Here is a 14,156-nt window from a genome sequence, read left to right as displayed (position 1 = left end):
GATCACAATTTCGAAAGGCGATGGTTGAAAGCTACTGTCCGACAGCTGCAAGATGAACGCTGCGCTGAGGTCCGCCTCGTATCCGTCGTTTCAGAGAACCACTGGTCGTATCAAACAGGCCAAAGACGATGACCCAGGACGTGGCCTGACGGCAAGGTTAACAATCGTCGGGTGCCAGTACGCCCCGACCCGTTAGTTCCTCGAGGATGCCGTCGAAATACGAGTATATTTATCTTTTTTGAGACGATCAGATGTTTATAACGCTACGGGACGACCGCCAAATGAGATATTGATCGCAAGCCACGTCGAATCTATGTTTGGACCTTTATTCCGCAGGCGTAAGTCCATGGCCTTGAAAATTCTTCAAAGCTTTTACGTTAAATGAGCTAGGATCACACTTAGAGCATGGGCTAACATGTACAGTTTTTGACAACTTTAAAATGGTCACACAACTTTAAACGTCCATGTCGTTTTCACGTCAGAACATGTACGACAATGCAGAACCGCTTCAGCACACCAAGCACAGACGATAGGCAACAAAGCAACAATCCGAAATTCCGGATGACGCCGACTATCGTAGTCGTCATAATTTCCTATCACCTTTATCACTTCTTCAGAATTCTTACTTGTCCCAAGTCAACTCCACGCCATTTATGATGTGGAAAACGTTTTTAACGCTGTCTATCATTCTAGCTACATTAAGGATGAATGGCCCGTCAATTCTGTCAAAAAAACTCAATACACCCCGTAGATTGGCGGCATCTAATACATCAAAATTATTTAGGTTTCCATTATTATATGAGCTTAGAGTTTAATGTATTTAGATTGAACAACAACAGAGAACGCCAGATGAACATTGACCTCTGAACCTTCCTCTCACTCACTGCAATTAAAAAACCCTCTTTTTCCCATCTAAAATAGAGCGGTTTAACTGACCCGACCTTGACGACTATGAAAACACAAAAAAATATACTTCACTGAATTAATAATATCGCCTCGAATGATGCCAAACATGCTGGTATTTACGTGAAAATCAAATGCCGACTTTTGTGTGCTGACTCCGTTCAAAAGGCATGGGAAGTAGTGGATACAAGCAGATGAGAATAAACATAAAAAAATCCATGCACCAACAAAAGGCCACAACAATCCACAAATATATGTGGTATGACCCCCCCCCCCACTTGATATGTTTACATCTCTGTCAACATTCATTGACACCAAATACTTCCATTATAGTGCAGGTGAAGTTCTTAAATCTAAGCTCATGAATACCTGAAATATCTAAGTGAATGACAGACATATCACAGGTCGTAAGTCACTACCATTAATCATGTGTTCACGATATTCCTATCTGAAGGATGCTCGAGAAGGATATAGAAATATATTGGAAGAGCAGCACTACCTATTCTAGCTCTTACGATGAGCATGGATGATCTCCTAAACATTATCATTTGTGACGCGAACTTTCTATAATGGGTTTTTCATGCGTAGAGTGTTAACCAAATAGGTCTGCACGAATCCCTGGATGGTATTTGACAAACGCAAATCATGGTGTCCTTTTCACGACGTTGTGAATTAATTTTACCTTCATCAAATAAATTATAAAATCATCAAAACTCAGCAAGGCACGTCCACTGGTGGGTGAGGTCGTCCCCACAGGGAATGGCCTTGAGAGATGGATCTAGCTCTGAAGTTTGGATTAGGAAGAATAAGGTAATAATATGGAGAGTAACACGAATCAAAACGCAAGATAATGAAAAGTGATAGGATAGGTATAATTTATTGATGGGTGATTTATGTTTGGTTGAAATTCCTATGATACTGTAATATGTACTAACAAGTATAGATAGGATGGCAGAGAGGAAGGTTTGTATATATATGCCATATCTTGTAAGCTTTCACCATTCTTATCGTCATTGTTCTTTATAGATATTATAGGCAAAGCATACGTACCGGAACAAAATAAATTTATCGTACTAAAGTGAAGGGAGTGTGATGGGGCACGCCCAAACGACATCGATGAAACAGCAACGGAGTCATCTTTGCCATCATCAGCGCCACTGCCGGTTCGTATCCAGCCCGACCGGCATGTCAAAGCATCTCTGAAGACGCTGGGTTTAAATACCCCAGGTAAAGCACGTCTGTGCACATGTTCGCTTTTAATTATCGGTTTCGTCATCCAATTTCATGTTTCGTGTTTGCCACGACGAGTTCACCATACTTCGCCGCGTGACGCATCCGTATCGTCGCGTTTATCCATCATATTATTTGAATCGTTCTAAGTTTCCTACCTACGTCTTTTTCTATGTTTCAAATGTTGTAAAAGGGTCCCTTATTGGGCCCATATGTGGGCTGTTGTATTGGGGCCCATCACGCCATTAAGATGGCCATGATGGGGACGTTCACAGTCAGATCTGGTTGCTTTGTTTGGCAGTGGCACTTTCCAGGTCTCATGTGAGAAGAAGAGAGTAGGACACTAAGAAAGAGAAGGAAGAAGGAAAGAGGAGAGGGAGGAAGGGAAGGGAAAGGGAGAAAGCATTAGAAGCAGGCGTCATCACCGACCGCTGCAGCCAAGGGCGACGTTGCCCTTCTTTGTGGTCCCATTGACCTTTGCATGTGTTCTCGCACCTTCCAGTTGGGCGTTCATGGCGAATGCTTGGCGAAGGTCAACGCCAGCACCGGTCAGTGGTCTTTGGCTTTTCCTTGCAACGGTTCTCCGGTCGGTGTACCCCAAGGCTCTGCCTCGACGCCCTCAGGCCTTCTTGCGACCACTGCGGATCCACCCTAGATTGCCAGGGCAGCCTGTCGTCGATGGCATCCACTGTTGGACTCCGTCCGTGTTGATTCATTATCTGATTGATCCTCCTGGCTCAGCCGATTAGCTCGGGCCGGTTCGCCATTGTACGCCTCCCTCCTCGTCCTCGCCTTTCTAGGACGCCACGCTCCCGTGTCGCGATCCTGCTCCCGCTGGTGCCAAGCCGTGCCCATCAATGACACGGCACCACCAACCTGCCTCCATCAGTCTGTGCATTGACAAAGAATGCGACGATGAGAAACCTCATCGACGAGGTATGTCGTTCCCTTGCTCGCCTTCATATTACCATCTTTAGTATATTTTTGATTGTGCTCCGCTACCTAAGGGGTTATAATAGGTAAGAGGATTTATCCAGAAAATCACGAGTTGAGTGCTTCCATAGACACGGGCCGAGCCTATCTGTTACATGCAAGCCCCTACGGAATTATTCCGTTCCGCGGCGTGATCGCCGTCGTCGCACCGACAAGGGTCACAAGGTCACCGCCCTCCTCATCGGTCGTCTCCCAGGAGCTTGGACTCGGCAGATTTTCCACAAGTCGGACCTGCCCGTACACTCCACCTAGGTCACTTGCGCTCACGTAGTTACATTCACCTTAGTGAATTACCCGTCAGACGATGCGATTGACGACGTCCAACATCAGAGAGACGGAAATAGGTAGTAAAACCTTCATTCGGAGATTTTAATTTGGACCTAAGTGTAATACTCTAGGGAGCGAGAACTTGAGATAATACCCGTAGTTGGAGATATCTTTAGTATGGTTACCTTTCTCTAATTGATAGCTCGGTTGTAATGAAACATGGAAGAGGTAGATATTGGAAATTGATGCGGATCAACAAAGTGGAGATAGTGCATCTATGTATTCACGTATAACGAACTATGAGAACAACACCATACAGGAAAGTCAATAATAACAAAATGAACAAGAAGCAACGATTTATTAATGGTATTTAGGTTAACGAGGTGAAGACACACACACACATACCTATATATATACACATATATATATGTCTATATATGTGTGTGTGTATATATATACAGATAAGTATATGTGATAGGATTTTTAAGCCGCAGGTCGATAAATAGGATAATTATTTTGAAAGTTCTACTGAATTAAGTGTGGAGAAAGAGGTCCGGCTGATAATAGAGGACGAAATGGTAAATTATGAGTAGATGATATTTCTGGAATCAGCGGCAGATTGACATATGCACGGAAGAAGCATTTTGGTGTACTTTGGATAAAACATGAACGCGAAATGAGAGAAACGTGTATGTAGATTTCACAAATTAAAGGTGGACGACAAAAAGCAATAAAGAGGCTATTCCAAAAGGCTCAAATCAGAATTTGATATGTGCGTTGATTTAGAAAAACTCATCCCAGCCTGGGATATTTTAACATTAATTTTCCACCAGATTGAGACCAGTGTTTTACTAGATCCACACAGATTTGCGCAAAATGATAATCTTGTTGGAAACAAATGATTATATTACTCTCCCATTTTTCAAGAATTTTGTGCTTTGAGACCAAGAAGGGCCTTGGCTTATTCCAAGAACGATTTGAATACTGATGGATTTTAACTACTGACTTTAGAGTTGACCGTTTGTACCTTTGAATTCATAGATGTTACCTTTGACCAATGAATGGGGCTGTTTCCAGTACTCACAAAAAGGAAGTGTCTTGTACAGGAGAGAGACAAGCGACATATACAAAAAGTAAAGGGCCTTGGACAAAAAGAGTTTAAATGATTTAGGCAAATATTGTTTGTCTGTAGCCATGGACCAACCGAATATTGATGAATACAAATCCATGAGAGAGTAATTGAAAATGGTTCCCCTATTACAAACCAATCATTCCAATGTTCCTCGAAGTTATTGTACCCATTGGACCATTATTTGGCATTACGATTCTGATTGATGGATATCTCTAATCGAGGAAAAAAATAGAATCAAACCAGCTTTTTCACTTTTTTCGAAATTAGATATATGTTGTTTATGGCATATTTTTGTGTAGTTATATGATTCATAGTATTATTTCCTATCTGATCAGTAGTGAAATCCATATTCATAGTCGCGATGGGATCTAGTTGTTAAAAAGGACCGACTCGAGACATTTCCTATAACCCGTAGGGGTTATATTTTGATTTGGGTCATGTTTTGGATTAATCTAGCTTTATCGACCGTCTTCGCTGTAATGTTGTTACAAATACTTTTATTTTTTGTAGGATTCCCATAGAATTTCTCAAGTTGTATCAGTAGCAGATGATCATTTGTCAGCCTCTCACCTTATGTGAATAGCGGGGCCATTGAGGAAGATAAAAAATGCATCTTGGGAATCAACCTCATCCTGTTTTTGTTTGTCGCACTTAACCAAAGGAAGGACCTCACAGAATTGATCTTCCTCTTAGGTGCTGAATCTCTGCTTAATCTATCCAATAGTAAAATTGTACGTATTCTCCTATAATGGAATCAACCAAACCCAGGATTGATCAAAAGAGCCGTTAAAGATTCTTTAAATAGGGTGAGAGAGAGAGAGAGATGAGAAGAGTGAGAGGGGAAGGATGGAAGAGATGGAGAGGGAGGGAGTTTGAAAGGGGGAGATTTCGAGAAATAGAGAGGCTGAGAATGTGAGCGGGGGAGACAGAGAAATCCAAAGGGAGATATGGTAAGAGGGAGACCGTGAGAGAGACAAAGAAAACCAGCGGGGCATAAAGATAACAACAGAGAGTTAGGGGAGAGAGCCACAGAGACAGATATATATATATAGAGAGAGAGAGATAAAGGAAGAGAGATAGATAGATAAATAGAAAGAGATAGAGAAAGAGTGAGAGGGAAATAGGGAGAAAGGTAGAGGGAGAGGGACAGAGAAAGGAGAGAGGAAAAGAGAAATAGATAGATAGAGGGAGAGAGGGAGGGAGAGAGGGAGGGAGGGAGGGAGAGAGGGAGAGAGGGAGAGAGGGAGAGAGAGAGGGAGAGAGAGAGGGAGAGAGAGAGAGAGAGAGAGAGAGGAGAGAGGGGGGGAGAAGAGGGAGGGGAAGAGAGAGAGAGAGAGAGAGAGAAACCAAAGTCGAAGGAACATTTTATAGGCACAACCAATGTCGAATTTTCTCGGATCCCAAACTGAATAAAGAGTGTGCAAAATCGACCCGACACTCCAGTAATATAGTGTTGGCGTAAGAGAAGGAGATTGGAAGAGGAAAGATTGAGAATGAGGTAGCTCAGGATGGAGATAATATGAGCGGGAGAGTGTAACACAGGGAGATGAATAGAGGAAGGGAGGAGATTGTGAGACTGAGAGGAAGAGAGAGCGAGAGATTGACACAGGGAGAGGGAGAGAGGGAAAGAATGAGGGGGCAGCAGGAGAGAGAGATAGAGGGAGAGAGTAAGAGCGGGAGGGAGCTAGAGTGAGAGAGATAGAAATATGGAGAGAGGGTGCGAGATTCCGCGACGATCGCACCCAGGACTGCGACCCGAACGACCCACGTACGTGTCCGTGGAGGATCCAAACCAGTAGAGGCTTAACTGCAGCCACCCTCCTCCATATCTTCCCACTTTCTTTCTCCTCCATGGATCTATAAGATCCCAAACTCTCAAGGTTTAGATGGCGACTTTTATTTGAAGAAAGGTTTCCTTTTGAGTGTTTTTTCCGCAGGTTTGCCCTCAGCCATCGAAAGTTGCCGGCGCTGCCGCCGTTGAGGGGCGCCCTCCTGTTGCCATCTCCCTTCAGTTAGCCAGCCCTTGTTCACTCTATGTTTCTCTCTTTCCTGCACTCTCTCTCTCTCTCTCTCTCTCTCTCTCTCTCGCTCTCTCTCTCTCGCTCTCTCTCTCTCGCTCTCTATCTCTCTCTCTCTCTATATATATATATCTCTCTCTCTCTCTCTCTCTCTCTCTCTCTCTCTTTCTCTCTCTCTGCCCTGCCTCTGTCCCGGTCTGTCCGATTCGCCTTCTGTCCCTCTTTCTCATACTCATTTTCTCTATCTATCTTGCCTTCTCTCAATCACCCAGTCTCTCATTGACGCTCTCTCTTTCTCTCATCCGCTCCCTCTTTCTCGGTTGCGTGCTGTCTTTCTCTTCCTGGGTATCGTTCTCTCTTTGCCTATCACGGTTTTTCTCTTTCTCTCTCTGTGTGTCTTAAGAAAAAACGCCTGACATCCAGGACGGAAAGAAGGAGTTATGTAGCGCGGGCAGAGGAATGCGACCGAAGAGAGAGAACAGTTGAAGACGAGAGATATGAAGAGAAAAAATCACGACCGTTATTAGGCATCTCTCCTTGACAATTTCTCGCACTCCCTCTCTTTGGACACTCTTCCTCTTTGTTCGTTTGGCAGGGATATCCCAGCGATCAGCTATATTAACTGGACATAAAAATAAGGTGGAGTGCAACGAATACGCATCTGAATTAAAAACAAATCAAAAGAACAAATAATGATCGTGCTGTGTGGCTGTCCTGAAATCAGCTGGCAGAGCGCCGAGTAACTTCACGAGCTGTCTTCCTCGCATGTTTCTACGGCATCCCGAGTTGATTAGAGCCTCGCCGCAAGAAGATCTGCAGGCCGATGGAGACCAGGGATGCATTCGGCGAGTGCTGCTACGAGCTTCTCGAGTTCTTCCGAGGTATGGGCCGCAGTGAGGTGACCCTTAATCTGGAAACAGAAGATACCGTCGCGTCATGGGGAGGGGAAATAGGAGGCCAGCAAGGCAAGAAGGAGAGTAAGTGAGGGGAGCTCACCGACAAGCGTCGGACGCCACAGCTGGGGGCGGATGGCAGTCACGAGGAAGCCGCGCTTGAGCATATGCTCGCTGGCCCGGAGGGCTGTGGCCTCGGAGCCAACAACGAGAGACGATGGGGCTGCTGGCGGGGTGCTTAGTCATTGCCGCAAAATCTTGCACTTTTCTCCAAACAGCCTGCCTGCGCCATCCCTCCTTCCTGGCCACCGTCACCGCAGCTGCGCGAGATTTGGCGAAAGGTTAGGAGGGGTCGTTATCCTCGTCATTTGTGCGCAGCGCTCTGGGGAGGGAAGAGAACGAGCGCAAGTGGCGGGCATGTTGCGCAACGGGGCTTACCATAACAGGCCGCAACGACCGGCAATGGGGTGGCAGTCGTGAACATGTTGGGGCGACCAAATCCACGGACAAGGTTTCCAAATTTGTCGCTGCAGGCGATGTACCCCCCGAGACATCCGGTGGCCTTGCTGAGTGTGCCGACGATGATGTCGAGATGGTCCTGGATGTCATAGAGCTCTCCCACTCCGCCGCCAGTCTTACCGCAAACAAGCGTTGTATGTGCCTGAGAGGTTTCCGCGACGGGACGGGCGTAAGAACTAAGAAGGGGAGACGCCCGGAGTATATCGGAAGATGCGCGTAGAGTTCGGAGGACCTACTTCGTCGACGACGAGCAAGAAGCCGTGCTTTTTTCGGAGCTCCACCAGCTCGAGCATCGGTGCAAAGTCCCCTTCCATGCTGAACAGGCTGCGCAAGAAAGAAATCCACCAAGGGCACGGGTGTGTGAGCGATCGTAAAGAGAGCAGGGCAGACGCAACATGCATAGGTCCACCACCTACCTGTCGGTGACGACGACCTTCTTCTCGCTGGCGCAGTTGGTGAGCAGGAGGTCCAGGTGCTGCATGTCGTTGTGCCTGTAGACGGAGACGACGGCCTGGCGGTGGCGCTCCATCATCTGGAGGCCGTCAATGATGGACGCATGGTTCAGGCATCGGAGAAAACGGCAATCTTCTCAAGCGTAGTCGGCCGCGCGGATGCGGCATTGATGGAGGCCACGGCGCCCAGCGCTGCGAACAAGGCTGTGTTGGCTGCGAACCCCGTCGGCGTTATGACGCACGCCTCCTTGCGGTGCAGCTCCGCCAGCAGCGTCTCCAGTCGCCGGTGGTACTCTGTGTGCCCGCTGATCAGTGCCGCTGACCTCGGACCCATCCCGAAAGCCTTTGACGCCTGCGCCACGAGTAGGTCCTCTCATGCGATGCACTAGACGACGCAAACGTTGATGTAGAGCGTACCTTGATGGAGGCCTCGCGCACAGCGGGGTGGCCGCTGAGGTTGAGGTAGTCGTTGCCGGAGAAGAGAACCATCTTCCTTCTTACCGGCTCCCCGTCGCTGCTAGCTCCAGCCGTGGACTCCTCCACCTCCACGTCCAGCAAGGTGCGGTCCCATGGTCCGGGACCTTCTAACGTCCGGATGTTGGCCAAGGATCGTCCTCGGCGTTCACCCTGGGGAGGCACATCTTGGGCAAGTACGCCAAAAACTTGGCCCTACCCCCCTCCGCAAGCGCTCTGTCCACCGATTCCTCCCACGTGGCAGATACCGATGCCATCTCAACTCCTTGCGCAGGCGAATGGCAGATATGGGCTTTTCCGGCAGGCCGGGCGGGAAAACTTGGGCTAGCCGTCGGTCGACCTTAGGGAGGACGAAGAACGGCTTCGCGGTTGTAGCACTGGCCGGTGCACGGGAGGGTTATTTATGCGGGAACGCCGCCGTCGCCGTCTGCTTCCGAAAACTATGACGATGCCGTCTTGGGTGGCCGGCGCCGGCGCCGGCACCTTTGATTTCTTTGACAGCTCTCTCCCGAGGCTGTCCTGGGTCCCTTCATTGGAGTGCCAATTATGTTCGGCTTCTACCCTCGGTCGACGACGCTGATTATGCCAATTATGTTCGACTTCTACGGTCGGTGGAAGACTCTCGCGGCCAACGAGGGTGTGCTAATTATGCTAATTAACTCGTCAAAATAAGGGAACTCTGGCGGACCCCCGCAACACGAAACGCGAAACTTCTGACTTTGCCTGTGAAACGATTTGCCCCCCGACTTCACCTCTAGTCTATCCAAAAGAGTGGGCGGCCATCGGAGGAGCGCCAGCGGTATAGTTCACGTCCTTTGAAAGTGTGCAGGCTTCCTTCCGGTTCAGCGCATGCAGCCGGCGCAGAGGCAGGGGCAGGGCCCCGAGAAGGGCGCGAGACTATCCACCAACCGAGTATATTGCTGATAATCTCCAGCCTTTCCGGAAACAAATACGACTTGGGCCGGGCCAAAGACTGTTTCATTCGGGAAGATCGGTCCGCGGACTCATCCCACGGAACCCGCGACTGTACCGCTCATCATATGACGGGCTTTTGAACTCCGCCTCCGCCTCGTCAACCTTCTTCGCACATCACCGATCACAATTTCGAAAGGCGATGGTTGAAAGCTACTGTCCGACAGCTGCAAGATGAACGCTGCGCTGAGGTCCGCCTCGTATCCGTCGTTTCAGAGAACCACTGGTCGTATCAAACAGGCCAAAGACGATGACCCAGGACGTGGCCTGACGGCAAGGTTAACAATCGTCGGGTGCCAGTACGCCCGACCCGTTAGTTCCTCGAGGATGCCGTCGAAATACGAGTATATTTATCTTTTTTGAGACGATCAGATGTTTATAACGCTACGGGACGACCGCCAAATGAGATATTGATCGCAAGCCACGTCGAATCTATGTTTGGACCTTTATTCCGCAGGCGTAAGTCCATGGCCTTGAAAATTCTTCAAAGCTTTTTACGTTAAATGAGCTAGGATCACACTTAGAGCATGGGCTAACATGTACAGTTTTGACAACTTTAAAATGGTAACACATCTTTAAACGTGCATGTTTTTTCACGTCAGATCATGTACGTCAATTCAGAATCGCTTGAGCACCAAGCATTGACGTTAGGCAACAAAGCATCAATCCGTAATTCCGGATGACGCCGACTATCGTATTCGTCATAATTTCCTATCACCTTTATCACTTCTTCAGAATTCTTACTTGTCCCAAGTCAACTCCACACGCCATTTATGATGTGGAAAACGTTTTTTTAACGCTGTCTATCATTCTAGCTACATTAAGGATGAATGGCCCGTCAATTCTGTCAAAAAAACTCAATACACCCCGTAGATTGGCGGCATCTAATACATCAAAATTATTTAGGTTTCCATTATTATATGAGCTTAGAGTTTAATGTATTTAGATTGAACAACAACAGAGAACGCCAGATGAACATTGACCTCTGAACCTTCCTCTCACTCACTGCAATTAAAAACCCTTTTTCCCATCTAAAATAGAGCGGTTTAACTGACCCGACCTTGACGACTATGAAAACACAAAAAAATATACTTCACTGAATTAATAATATCGCCTCGAATGATGCCAAACATGCTGGTATTTACGTGAAAATCAAATGCCGACTTTTGTGTGCTGACTCCGTTCAAAAGGCATGGGAAGTAGTGGATACAAGCAGATGAGAATAAACATAAAAAAATCCATGCACCAACAAAAGGCCACAACAATCCACAAATATATGTGGTATGACCCCCCCCCCACTTGATATGTTTACATCTCTGTCAACATTCATTGACACCAAATACTTCCATTATAGTGCAGGTGAAGTTCTTAAATCTAAGCTCATGAATACCTGAAATATCTAAGTGAATGACAGACATATCACAGGTCGTAAGTCACTACCATTAATCATGTGTTCACGATATTCCTATCTGAAGGATGCTCGAGAAGGATATAGAAATATATTGGAAGAGCAGCACTACCTATTCTAGCTCTTACGATGAGCATGGATGATCTCCTAAACATTATCATTTGTGACGCGAACTTTCTATAATGGGTTTTTCATGCGAGAGTGTTAACCAAATAGGTCTGCACGAATCCCTGGATGGTATTTGACAAACGCAAATCATGGTGTCCTTTTCACGACGTTGTGAATTAATTTTACCTTCATCAAATAAATTATAAAATCATCAAAACTCAGCAAGGCACGTCCACTGGTGGTGAGGTCGTCCCCACAGGAATGGCCTTGAGAGATGGATCTAGCTCTGAAGTTTGGATTAGGAAGAATAAGGTAATAATATGGAGAGTAACACGAATCAAAACGCAAGATAATGAAAAGTGATAGGATAGGTATAATTTATTGATGGGTGATTTATGTTTGGTTGAAATTCCTATGATACTGTAATATGTACTAACAAGTATAGATAGGATGGCAGAGAGGAAGGTTTGTATATATATGCCATATCTTGTAAGCTTTCACCATTCTTATCGTCATTGTTCTTTATAGATATTATAGGCAAAGCATACGTACCGGAACAAAATAAATTTATCGTACTAAAGTGAAGGGAGTGTGATGGGGCACGCCCAAACGACATCGATGAAACAGCAACGGAGTCATCTTTGCCATCATCAGCGCCACTGCCGGTTCGTATCCAGCCCGACCGGCATGTCAAAGCATCTCTGAAGACGCTGGGTTTAAATACCCCAGGTAAAGCACGTCTGTGCACATGTTCGCGTTTTAATTATCGGTTTTCGTTCGTCCAATTTCATGTTTCGTGTTTGCCACGACGAGTTCACCATACTCGTCGTGACGCATCCGTATCGTCGCGTTTTATCCATCATATTATTTCGAATCGTTCTAAGTTTCCTACCTACGTCTTTTTCTATGTTTCAAATGTTGTAAAAGGGTCCCTTATTGGGCCCATATGTGGGCTGTTGTATTGGGGCCCATCACGGCCATTAAGATGGCCATGATGGGGACGTTCACAGTCAGATCTGGTTGCTTTGTTTGGCAGTGGCACTTTCCAGGTCTCATGTGAGAAGAAGAGAGTAGGACACTAAGAAAGAGAAGGAAGAAGGAAAGAGGAGAGGGAGGAAGGGAAGGGAAAGGGAGAAAGCATTAGAAGCAGGCGTCATCACCGACCGCTGCAGCCAAGGGCGACGTTGCCCTTCTTTTGTGGTCCCATTGACCTTTGCATGTGTTCTCGTACCCTTCCAGTTGGGCGTTCATGGCGAATGCTTCGGCGAAGGTCAACGCCAGCACCGGTCAGTGGTCTTTGGCTTTTCCTTGCAACGGTTCTCCGAGTCGGTGTACCCCCAAGGCTCTGCCTCGACGCCCTCAGGCCTTCTTGCGACCACTGCGGATCCACCCTAGATTGCCAGGGCAGCCTGTCGTCGATGGCATCCACTGTTGGACTCCGTCCGTGTTGATTCATTATCTGATTGATCCTCCTGGCTCAGCCGATTAGCTCGGGCCGGTTCGCCATTGTACGCCTCCCTCCTCGTCCTCGCCTTTCTAGGACGCCACGCTCCCGTGTCGCGATCCTGCTCCCGCTGGTGCCAAGCCGTGCCCATCAATGACACGGCACCACCAACCTGCCTCCATCAGTCTGTGCATTGACAAAGAATGCGACGATGAGAAACCTCATCGACGCAGGTATGTCGTTCCTTGCTCGCCTTCATATTACCATCTTTAGTATATTTTTGATTGTGCTCCGCTACCTAAGGGGTTATAATAGGTAAGGATTTATCCAGAAAATCACGAGTTGAGTGCTTCCATAGACACGGGCCGAGCCTATCTGTTACATGCAAGCCCCTACGGAATTATTCCGTTCCGCGGCGTGATCGCCGTCGTCGCACCGACAAGGGTCACAAGGTCACCGCCCTCCTCATCGGTCGTCTCCCAGGAGCTTGGACTCGGCAGATTTTCCACAAGTCGGACCTGCCCGTACACTCCACCTAGGTCACTTGCGCTCACGTAGTTACATTCACCTTAGTGAATTACCCGTCAGACGATGCGATTGACGACGTCCAACATCAGAGAGACGGAAATAGGTAGTAAAACCTTCATTCGGAGATTTTAATTTGGACCTAAGTGTAATACTCTAGGGAGCGAGAACTTGAGATAATACCCGTAGTTGGAGATATCTTTAGTATGGTTACCTTTCTCTAATTGATAGCTCGGTTGTACGAAACATGGAACAGGTAGATATTGGAAATTGATGCGGATCAACAAAGTGGAGATAGTGCATCTATGTATTCACGTATAACGAACTATGAGAACAACACCATACAGGAAAGTCAATAATAACAAAATGAACAAGAAGCAACGATTTATTAATGGTATTTAGGTTAACGAGGTGAAGACACACACACACATACCTATATATATACACATATATATATGTCTATATATGTGTGTGTGTATATATATACAGATAAGTATATGTGATAGGATTTTTAAGCCGCAGGTCGATAAATAGGATAATTATTTTGAAAGTTCTACTGAATTAAGTGTGGAGAAAGAGGGGTCCGGCTGATAATAGAGGACGAAATGGTAAATTATGAGTAGATGATATTTCTGGAATCAGCGGCAGATTGACATATGCACGGAAGAAGCATTTTGGTGTACTTTGGATAAAACATGAACGCGAAATGAGAGAAACGTGTATGTAGATTTCGACAAATTGTAGGTGGTCGACAAAAAGCAATAAAGAGGCTATTCCAAAAGGCTCAAATCAGAATTTGATATGTGCGTTGATTTAGA

General features: G+C 46.6%; 1 pseudogene; it reads right to left on the bottom strand.

Annotated features, from left to right (window-relative positions):
* Positions 1 to 7,333: 7,333 nt before the first annotated feature.
* LOC144703408 (8-amino-7-oxononanoate synthase-like) lies at positions 7,334 to 9,138 on the bottom strand (annotated as a pseudogene).
* Positions 9,139 to 14,156: the final 5,018 nt, after the last annotated feature.

The sequence above is a fragment of the Wolffia australiana genome, chromosome 5 (assembly GCF_029677425.1).
Source record: "Wolffia australiana isolate 7733 chromosome 5, ASM2967742v1".
NCBI lineage: Eukaryota > Viridiplantae > Streptophyta > Magnoliopsida > Alismatales > Araceae > Wolffia > Wolffia australiana.
Note: the sequence above shows the minus strand (reverse complement) of the source record. Positions and strands in the feature narration are given on the sequence as shown.